A 9,969-nucleotide genomic window follows, 5' to 3' on the forward strand; every position below is an offset into this window, starting at 1 on the left:
CCGATGCATCTCATTGTTTAATCTTTCTTGTTATCAAGAGATTCTGATAATATCAGAAGGTGCCTCACAAGGCAAGAAAAAGTAGCAGGACTGGTACAAAGCTACCCTATTCATTATTTTTTCAAAGACTCAAGTTTAAGGCCTTAATGAGAGTGGGCTCTCTCCAGTAAAACAGGTTTTCACTATTACCCTGACGTTTGAAGAAATAAAAAGTTCATTAAACCACGCGTATTGTATTTGCAGCCATCTTGGTCCCTTAGACCAAAAAAAAAAAAAAAAAAAAAAAAAAAGTATCAAACATCTCATAGAAAGTACCATTTTTCAGACTAAAAATTCAGAGTTGCAAAATACACAGCCTTGTAATATCAGAATTAAGATGGAAATTTCATCTATAGTTTCTGAGGTTATGTGGGTGGGATGGGGAAAGATGGTGAGCCACGGCAAAGTGGCAGATGACAGAGAGACACACACAGACAGAGACACAGCGAGAATGATCATTGCAAGTCTGCACTGGGTCCTGGGGGCCACGTCTGTAGTTTTCCATCTGGAGATAGTTTTTGGGGGGGACCTGCTTATGACTATCCTCATGGAGGCAGAGAGTGAAAATTTCCTCGGATATGAAACTAACAAGCACTAGTAAATGACTCAGTTGTTTATAAATGTTGATCTCCTCCCGTGAGCCGCCCTCACACCAGAAAGGGGGCAGTGCAAAGGGTCCTTTGGAATTCTTTCACAATAATTTAACTCTTCGCTGGTCTGAGACAACTCCTCCCCAGACGGACATCTGTCCTGCACAACATGGCACAAGGAATGGAAATTGGGGGAGTGGGAGGGATGAGTTCAGAAGGGGGGTTCCAGACCAGCCACACCTGGGCGTCCCTAGAGTCCACACACGCCTGTGTTTCTCCTTCCTTCTCACTCCCTCTGTTCCCCGGAGAACTCTCCAAAAATGGCTCTCTTGGCTGGTTTCTTTCCCTCCCAGGACAAGCTATGGCGGGAGGTGGGGATGTTCACACATAAGAGGTTGAAACAGGGACATCTGAGATCAGGACTTGCGTAAAGACACAAAGAATGGCCTTCGTATCACAGCTTCTGCTTAGCGTTTCAGCCTCTTCCTCCTTCGAAGATTCCTCCAGCTCGGCCTTGACGGCCAAATGTCCACTCCTTCCTCTTTCGGCCTTCCTAAGCGTCTTGAGTAAACAATGAGACTAGGATCCAGCATGTGCTTCTCTATGTGCTTTGGGGATGTACATTTTGTGGAAATAAAAAAGAGAACCTGTTTCTACTGGTTTCCCATGCAAGGGAGGTCGAAGTTTGGGCAGTAGTTTGCCGGTTGGTTTCTAGACCAGCGGCCTGGATGAGCCACACAGATGGGGGCTTTCATTGGGTTGAGCACGCCACCTTTGCTAGTCCGTGAGTCGGACCTAATTAAAATACAAGGTGAGCACATGGCAAAAATGCTAGGAGGAAGAATAAGAGAACACGACAAAGTAAAATGGGTCATTGAGACAATGAAGACAAAGGGAAGGAAGGAGAGTGATTTCGCTGGTGGTACATTCTAGAAGAGTCACTGGCTAACCCCCTTCTCCTATACAGAGTTCTGCTGTGAGCACAGCCACCCAGGGACTAAAGCATAGCCCAGAACAAGCAGCCAAAGCTTCCAAGTCAAGATCTTTTAAAGAGCGGGTGCACAGTGGACAGAGAAGGACTTTTTTCAGAACGCGGTAGAGGTATGCCGGAGACATTTGAACACTTCCAGAGCATTGTGGGTAGTGCAGACCAGAATGCAAGTTGACCCTCACATTTATTCCTTATTTATATTTAGTATGTGTACTGAATGTGCCTCTTGCAGTACAGTCCATGGGCATGTACAAAAAATGATAATTTTTTTTAAAAAGTGCAGTCCCTGCTATTAGGACTTAGAACCCATTATCTGAACATGCATGCCAAGGCAAGCTATTTCCGGGGATCATTTTGTATGCCTGCCTGCCTATTTTCTCCTACCAAAGTTTCTGGGAATGGCTGCACGAATGTGTCATTTGACAGAGACCTTCTGTAGTCAAGGTTTCCACAACTTAACACAGGACAGAAACCACTGGGTAGACCAGTAAGACGAATCCCATTTAGGCAGAGCATTACAGAGATAGAGGAGATGTGTCTACACAGTTATAAATGCAGCCTGCCAAAGGACAAACGTGTTGTTAAATATTATTTTTAAGCTAAAAAAAAAGAAGCTCTTTAAAAGGCACATTGTGAGGAGCTTAGTACAAAGAGCCAAAGCCATAAGAATTACATCCTTAAAAATGCACAGGAGATGGGGTGCTTTGGGTGGCTCAGGAGGTTAAGCATCAGACTCTTGATTTCAGCTCAAGTCATGATCTCAGGGTTGTGGGATCGAGCCCTGCATCGGGCTCTGCACTGGGTGTGGAGCCCGCTTAAGATTCTCTCTCTCCTCTCCTGACAAGTTTGCATGTGTTTTCTCTCTCTCTCTCTCTCTCTCTCTCTAATAAATAAATAAATAAATGCACAGAAGTGGCAAAGCAGAAAACCATATAGACCTCATGTTTTGGTGAAAAACTTTCGAGGACCAAGTAACTAAAGGGAAAGCTGAATGAGCGCATGGACATTGTCCCAGCCTGACCAGCACGGGTTCCTGGGTGGCCCCCGCCCAGCCCAGAATAGTTGTCTCCAGAAAAGGTGAGTCACAGCATTCCCAGCAGCTGGCACCACTGCCTACCCCCACTTAGCATTCATTCTTTCACTTCCCCTTCCCCTTTCATCCACAGTCTGCAGCAGGAGGTGAAGAGAAAGGAAGAAGGAGCCAAAGGACACGGGGGCTCACAGAGGAACTGAAGCCGCCATATGACCTCTCAAATGAAGAGTGATTAAGAAATGTGGCCCCGAGTCTGAAGCCTGCCCTCCCTTCAGAAGGCTTATATTTCCAACAGCCACTACCTACGGCTCTTTTTCAGACTACTGCCTGCAAGCCATTAGACAGCTTGACCTGCATATATAAGGAACCAGAAAACCATGGCAATGACTAAGAGGCAGCCCTTACCCAAGGATTGAGGGCTCATGGCAGGAGTATAGAACCCCCATCCCCTTCCTGCCAGTGGGAACATCCCTGAAAGGCATACACTTCCCCCTTGCAGGGCACAGTGCAAAATGGAAATGCAGGTCCCTTGTTCCAAAGTTATTAAGGAATTCAAGACATCAACAGCAGAGCATCGAGCCAAGCACAGGGCTCTTCTGAGCATGGAGCCCCACATGCCAGCACCCAATACAAGCCCACGAAGCCGGCCTGGCCTGTGGGATCAGACCGTAGCCACCTGCCCCGAGATTTCTCTGAGATGGTCCCTACTGGCTCACTTCCCAGTCTGGCTCTCTGAGCAGGTTTCTCCAGGAATCAGTTCCCTACCACGTCACCTCATCTCTCGAGGTCTGCTTCTGGGAGCCTGACCTGAGACAGGGCCTTGGAGGTGCTACATGATCTTCTTGAAACCTCGGTTTCCTTCATCTGCAAAAATGGAAGGAAAATAGAGTGTCTTGTTGAGCTGCTGGAGAGTCACGTGGGATAATGCATGAGAAGTACTTAGCATAGCTTTGGGTGCGTAACACATGCGCCATGAACATTAGCTAGCTAACAGTGTTTTTATTATAATTACCGACAAAATTAAGTGCCCTTGCCTTCACAAAGCGATTGACCTCTCTCTCCAGCCTCTTAGACTTCTCTAGGCCGAGGTGGGACACCAGGTTTGAGCCATTCTGTTAGGAACATCCACACATCATTTGTGCTTTAGAAACCCCTCCATTCACTGGAAAGCATATTTCTAAAACACACAGTCCTCACAAAACCCCAGCAAGAGCCAAGACTCCAGCCAAGCCAAGACGTCCTCAACCACTTCGAAACAAACAAAAGAAAGCAAGCTTTAGGACAGCAGAAGTTGGTTTCACTTTATCAAATCGGCATTGACTGACCTGGTTGGCCCTCGTTCTGCGTGAGGCATCTAAGGCTACCAAAATATCTGAGACACAGCCCTGCTCCCCAACGATCTTACAGGTTCAGCCAACTGAGTCAGGGAAGCCCAAATGTTCTCTGACTTAGGAAGACTTGATGTTTGGATGGCCCAAACATCAAGTCTTCCTAAGTCAAGCGACATGGCATTTGCCCTCTGCTCCTTGGCTCCTCATATGATATGTGGAAATGACTGGCTGGAGCATGGTCCTCCCTGAGCACCTTGCAGCACTGTCCCCTATCTCCCACCAGACACCCCTCACTGCTGCTGTTCAGATCAGAACAGTCATGGCATCCCTGGTGATTTCCTGGTGTACGAAAGGCAATGACTGACTCAATAAATGAATGAATCGCTCAATTCACCGGCCAGTCAACCCACTAGCCAACAAAGATACTCGGCGCGCATTTTCCCAAAGAAACAACATGGCGGGTGGTGAGTGGCCCCAAGGCAGCCTCATACCCTGTCTCCACCTCTAACACAGTGGAGGTGAGCTGGGGATAATTGGTCCATTTCAACTCTCCTTAACAAATTCCTCTCAAGCGAACTGTGGGAGCCCAGCTGCATTCACACACTGTAGATATGCTTCATGAATGGGTCCCTACCTGACTTTTCCTGGCCAAGGCTTGAGTAGAAGGAAATGCGGTGCTTTGAGTCATCAAAGCTGCAAGCTTTCCATGAAGGTGCTCCCAAGGCTTAACAAGGGGCCCATAGAGACAGCCGGACTCACTGAATGATGGGTCTGTTTCATGGAACAGCCTTGTTCAGAGGAAAACTTTGGGTTTCATTTGACTCTCACCTCGAATAAGGTCCAGGGGCTTATCACTGTAATGTGGCACTAAGGGGCAACTGTCTCCAGTTTGGAAAAGCTATTTTTTCCCCCTTAGATTTGCTTTACAGTCAAGGCTATTGTAGCTAATTGGGGTGGGTTCATCGTGGCCAAGGCCATTTGCAGTCTCCTCTCACAGGGCACTGTCAGATACCAGCAGAGCCCCTCAGAGGCTCTCCTGTCCCCAGGAGTACCCTCAGCTACTCCCTTGTGTCCTTGCTTGGCGACCAGTCCCCACACTGTCCTCCCCAGGAGCATCTGTGTCATGCTCACCTGAGCAGAGGACTGAGATAGGACGCCCTCACCATCCCTGCAGAGGGGGCACCATGTCTGCCACTGAAAATGGGTACGTGCCATCCCTGACCGCGACACTTCAGAAAAAAGTTTCTCTGTAAATATCAAATCGGAAGCAGTGTGCCTACCATTCAGAGCTGTTGCAGGAATCATCACACACAGACTTCCAGCCCGCTCCCGGCTTGAGGTAGAGGTTTCGTGTCGTACACCGGAAGCAGTGGCATGTGCTGGGCTAGATGAGCCATCCTGCTGGAAGAACGGACTTTGTGCTTGGAGATGTGGTTTTCCTCTCTGACCTACCAACCTTGAGTATGTAGAGCTCCAAGCCCAAGACCGGGGTGAGAATTTCTGAATTCTCAGATTCAACTCGTGACTCACACGGGGTGAGGATCACGTAAGCGGTGTCTGCATTGCAGAAATCCTGCAGATGATTCTCCTGTTCTCAGACACCTTCGCTTATGTTCTGGCCACCTACTTATGAAGTCATTGGCCACGGAAGAATCTCATCACCAAGGCTCAGAAATAGAATTTTTCCCCTAATGTCAGGGTTCTCCAGAACAGACCAACAGAGCATGTGCGTACAGAAAAAGCGGTTTCTTTTACGGAACAGTGTCACAACAATTGCTGACGAGTCTGAAATCTGCTGGGCAGACTGGCAAGCTGAAGACTCAGGGAAGACTGACTGTTGCAGTCTCAAGTCTGGAGGCAGGAGTCCTGCTTCTTTAGGAGCCTCAGGTTTTTTCTCTTAAGGACTTCAACTGATTGGATGAGGCCCACCCACATTATGATGGGTAATCTGCTTTCTTCAAAATCCGCTGATTTAAATGTTATTTATATCTAAAAATACATTCACAGTGACACCTAAGCTAGTATTGGGGTACTATAGCCTATGCTGGTTCATATGTAAAATTAACCACTATGCCCCTGTAGTATTTGTTTGAAATCCTTGTAGCTGAGTGAGGTTGATACAGCTATTCAGAGGAATGAAGTGTAGGGGAGGAGGTATAGAATCTTATAGGGCAAAACTTCTTTCAAAATATAAGCTCCTCATTAACTGTAAGTTACTAAAAGGAAGGGGCCATGTTGGAATGGATTCTGATCTCCACTGCCAAGCCCAGGGCACATGAGAGATGCTTCATGAATAGTAAGTGTATCATGGACTCTGGATCCAAATGGCCTGGGCCCCCATTCCAGCTCTGCAATGGACTGGCTGTGTGATCTTGTTCTGGTTTTTTAACCTCTCTGTCCCTCGTTTTCGTAAATGAAAATAGGAACAATAAAGTGAAAACAATAATTGATATGATATGAGGATTAAATAAATTAATATTTGTAAAATGCTTACACCAATATCTAGGTGTTTGTTAAGAGAATACAACTCTTTCCCAGCTGTGGACCACGGATGATAAATCATTGCTCGTTCTGTTGCACCACCGTCCTCAAAAGTTCGAGCCTGTTCCCATCAAGCCTGATGGAAGGGTCTTGCGTCCCCTGGTCCACAATCAAGAGTCTAAGGGTGGAACACATAGATGTTTGGTGCTGAGCACACCCACCTGCCCACACCTGCCCCCGGTGCTGCTCACAAAACGCAGCCATCCGGCCACGGAATTCTGCCCAGGACACAAGATCCTCACAAGCTATAACTGCTCATAACCACCAGGAAGAACAGAACACAGTGCCCTCTGAAGATTTGCCTTTATCTTTGCAAGGAATGTGGAATAAATGAGCTCCTCTACCTGGGAGGCCATGTTTCCGATCTTGAAGACGTGAGTGGGTTGTGTTGGACCCCGTGTACTGGTTTCTCCTAAAAAGGCTGATTACTTAATTAGGTATTATTTTGCAATGGTGGTAAGAATAATGGTGCTGGCTTCCCCCATCAACATTAGATTCAACCCAATCTAGAAGCCAAAGGATGCGATGATGATTATGACAGCGTTGATGATATTAAAAATCCTCTTATTTCTAGTATTCTTAAACATCTTTGAATAAGATGATAACAGAAGCACCGAGGACCCTTAGTCATTAGACGCAAAAGGAAATTTAATCTGTAAAAGTATATAATGAGCTCAAGTACTTTTAAAAGAGCCTCAACTTGATTTGAGTGATTCCTGAGTTTCTAATTCTTCCCAAAGACACTACTGAGTGACTGGCATAGCTGGCTGGAGGATATTTGGTTGCGTGGCATGAAGGGAGCAGGGAGAGGGTGGCCACAACAGCGTCTCCCCATTATAGCACTTGGGGGAAACGTCAGCTTGACTCCACTGCTGGGCCTTCCCACATGGCGCTGATTGTGGTAATGGGTTGGAGGACCCTGCTGGGCTGGGCAGGTTGCAGAATCACCTTTGCAACTGCCTTAGCTCTCTCTCAGCTCTGAGCAACTCTGAGCTTTCACCACCCGATAACACCCCTCAACGGGACCCCTCAGATCCACTAGGATCCACTAGGAGCAACGGCGGCAGGCGTGGGGTGGGGGTAGAGCTAGGGGTCAGCAGGTGCTGCCAATTCAAGCCCCCTCAGCCGGGGTGGAAGGATGAGAAACAACAGAATGGAGAACACAGACTCTTCCACAATAGAATTCAGTCTTCAAACCAAAACGTAATGGGAGCAAAGTCGGTGAAGGCAGAGCTATTTTCATCAAAGCAAGGGGAGGGTGGAGTCCAGAGCTCTGCTCCTGTTCTCCTTGCTGGACCCAGCGTCAGCCACTTACCCGCTGACTATCCTCAGGCAAGGTAACCGGCCCTCTGAGCCTTCGTTCTTACCGGTAGAGCAAAGACAGGCTTCAGAGGACTTGTTAAGACGATTCCGTAAACTGACGTACAGATGGCACCAAGCATAAGTGAACCGGTACTTGCGAGCCATTCCTTTCCCTCCTCTGACTCGTGGTAGGTGAAGGTGAAGAAGAAGCTAAGCTTTGTTCCCTAAAAGTTTCCCAAGTCCCAGATGGAGCTCCAAGTCCTTGACTAAACTATGTGGGAGACTCCAGAAGCGCCGGGCTATTGGGGCTGGGTCTGCCTTACACACAACCAAGACAGAACAGGACATGGTAACTGTCCCTCCCGGGGTCATTTCATAGGCCACCTGTTAATTCCATTGTCCTCCATCTCCAAGAGAACAGATGCATGATGAATCTCCATTCTTTCTCCTGTGTTCTAAGATCCCTCCACTGATGGACCCTGATGAGTGCTTCTGAAAGCTAAGAATGCAGACCCTTGGTGGCCAGTGCCCCTGCATTGCCTCCTGTATCCACGGGCTTTGTAGTGGGCAGGAAACTTGCTTCTCACTGCAATCAGCCTTGGACATTTTCCTTCTGTGCTTTGGGTCTTGAAGGAATACGACCACATACGAGTTCATCACAAACGCATCTCCAAGTAGCTGGTTCTTCTTTTACACCTTTTAAATCTTGGCCCAAAATGGAGCGTCTGAAATCAGATTCCATCCCCCCAAGTCCACCTCACTGACGGGAATTCAGTAAATCTCAGGAGACCCACTCTTCAGCATTTCCGCCCCAATTATGGCTTCCCCCAAACCCCCTTGTAGCTGCCTTCTTGTGACTGCTGAACCATCCATTTTGGAAAATTTCCCAAATAACATTGTTATTTTTTTAAATTAAAGGCTTTCTGAAGAAAAAACAAGTACAAACAATGAGCTCATTAATGTAGCTTGGTACACAACCAACACACTGGATAAGAACAACACTTAGATACACAAATAGCAATCCGTTGGAGGATCCAGTGAGGAAAAGGGTATATCCTTCAAGAGTTTTTTTTTTTTTCTTTTACAATGGCAACACACACACAAAAAAAAAAAAAAAAAAAAAAAATTGCAAAAAACTTAGGGGTCGTGCAAGATGTCTCAGAGAAAAACTGTTAAGAAATGCTAAAGAAGAGGGGTGCCTGGGCAGCTCAGTTGGCTGAGTGTCCAACTCTTGATCCCAGCTCAGGTCTTGAACTCACAGTTGTGAGTTTTAGCCCCATGTTGGGCTCTGTGCTGGGTGTGGAGCCCATGTTTAAAAAAAAAAAAATGCAACAGCAGAGTAGAACCGATGGAAACACATACCATGTTCTGAAGAAAATTCATTATCATGTCTGTATCTCTATAATTAACATGATCGTGTCCATTATGTTAATTTATAAACAATGTGACTTCAATAAAATTTCCACTTTTTTTGACTAAGAAAGCAGATTTTAAAGTTCACATAGCAAATGAAGCAAACAAGAATGGTCAGGAAAAGGCAAAAGAAAACAGAGCAAAGGGGCAAAAGGGAAGAAGGAACAACCATCCCACACATCAAAGCACATCATGAAGTCTCAACAAGGGTAACAGCCCTGTACCAGCTCATGGACAGACAGACCAGTCAGTGGAATAAACTAGAAAGAGACCCAGTTCTGGTCAGTAAATTATAAAGGTGGTGTGTCTAATCATTGGGGAATAGGCCAATAAATGCTATCAAAACAACTGAAAAAGAGTCAGGCACACCATGCCATACTGCCTATTATGTCTCAGCATCAACTCCAAATGAATCAAAGATATAAAGATTTTTTTTTTAAATGAAACCATAATAGTACTAGAAGGAAACATGGCAAGTTCCTGTAGAACCCTGGAGTATGGAGAGCCTTTCTTTTGTATCCAGAATCCATTTAAAAAAAAAAAAAAAAGGTTACAGTATCCTACCACCTAATTTTTGTAAATCTTATACATACCCACACAAGGTAAGAAAAATCAAAAGACAACGAGGTGGGGGTAAATATTTCCAAGTCCTATTACAGAGAGCTAGCCTTTCCTCGACAGGGAAAGAGCCCCCGGAAATGATTAAGGAAAAAGAGCCAACAAGACGAT

This window comes from Martes martes, assembly GCF_963455335.1.
Source record: "Martes martes genome assembly, chromosome: 14".
Classification (NCBI taxonomy): domain Eukaryota; kingdom Metazoa; phylum Chordata; class Mammalia; order Carnivora; family Mustelidae; genus Martes; species Martes martes.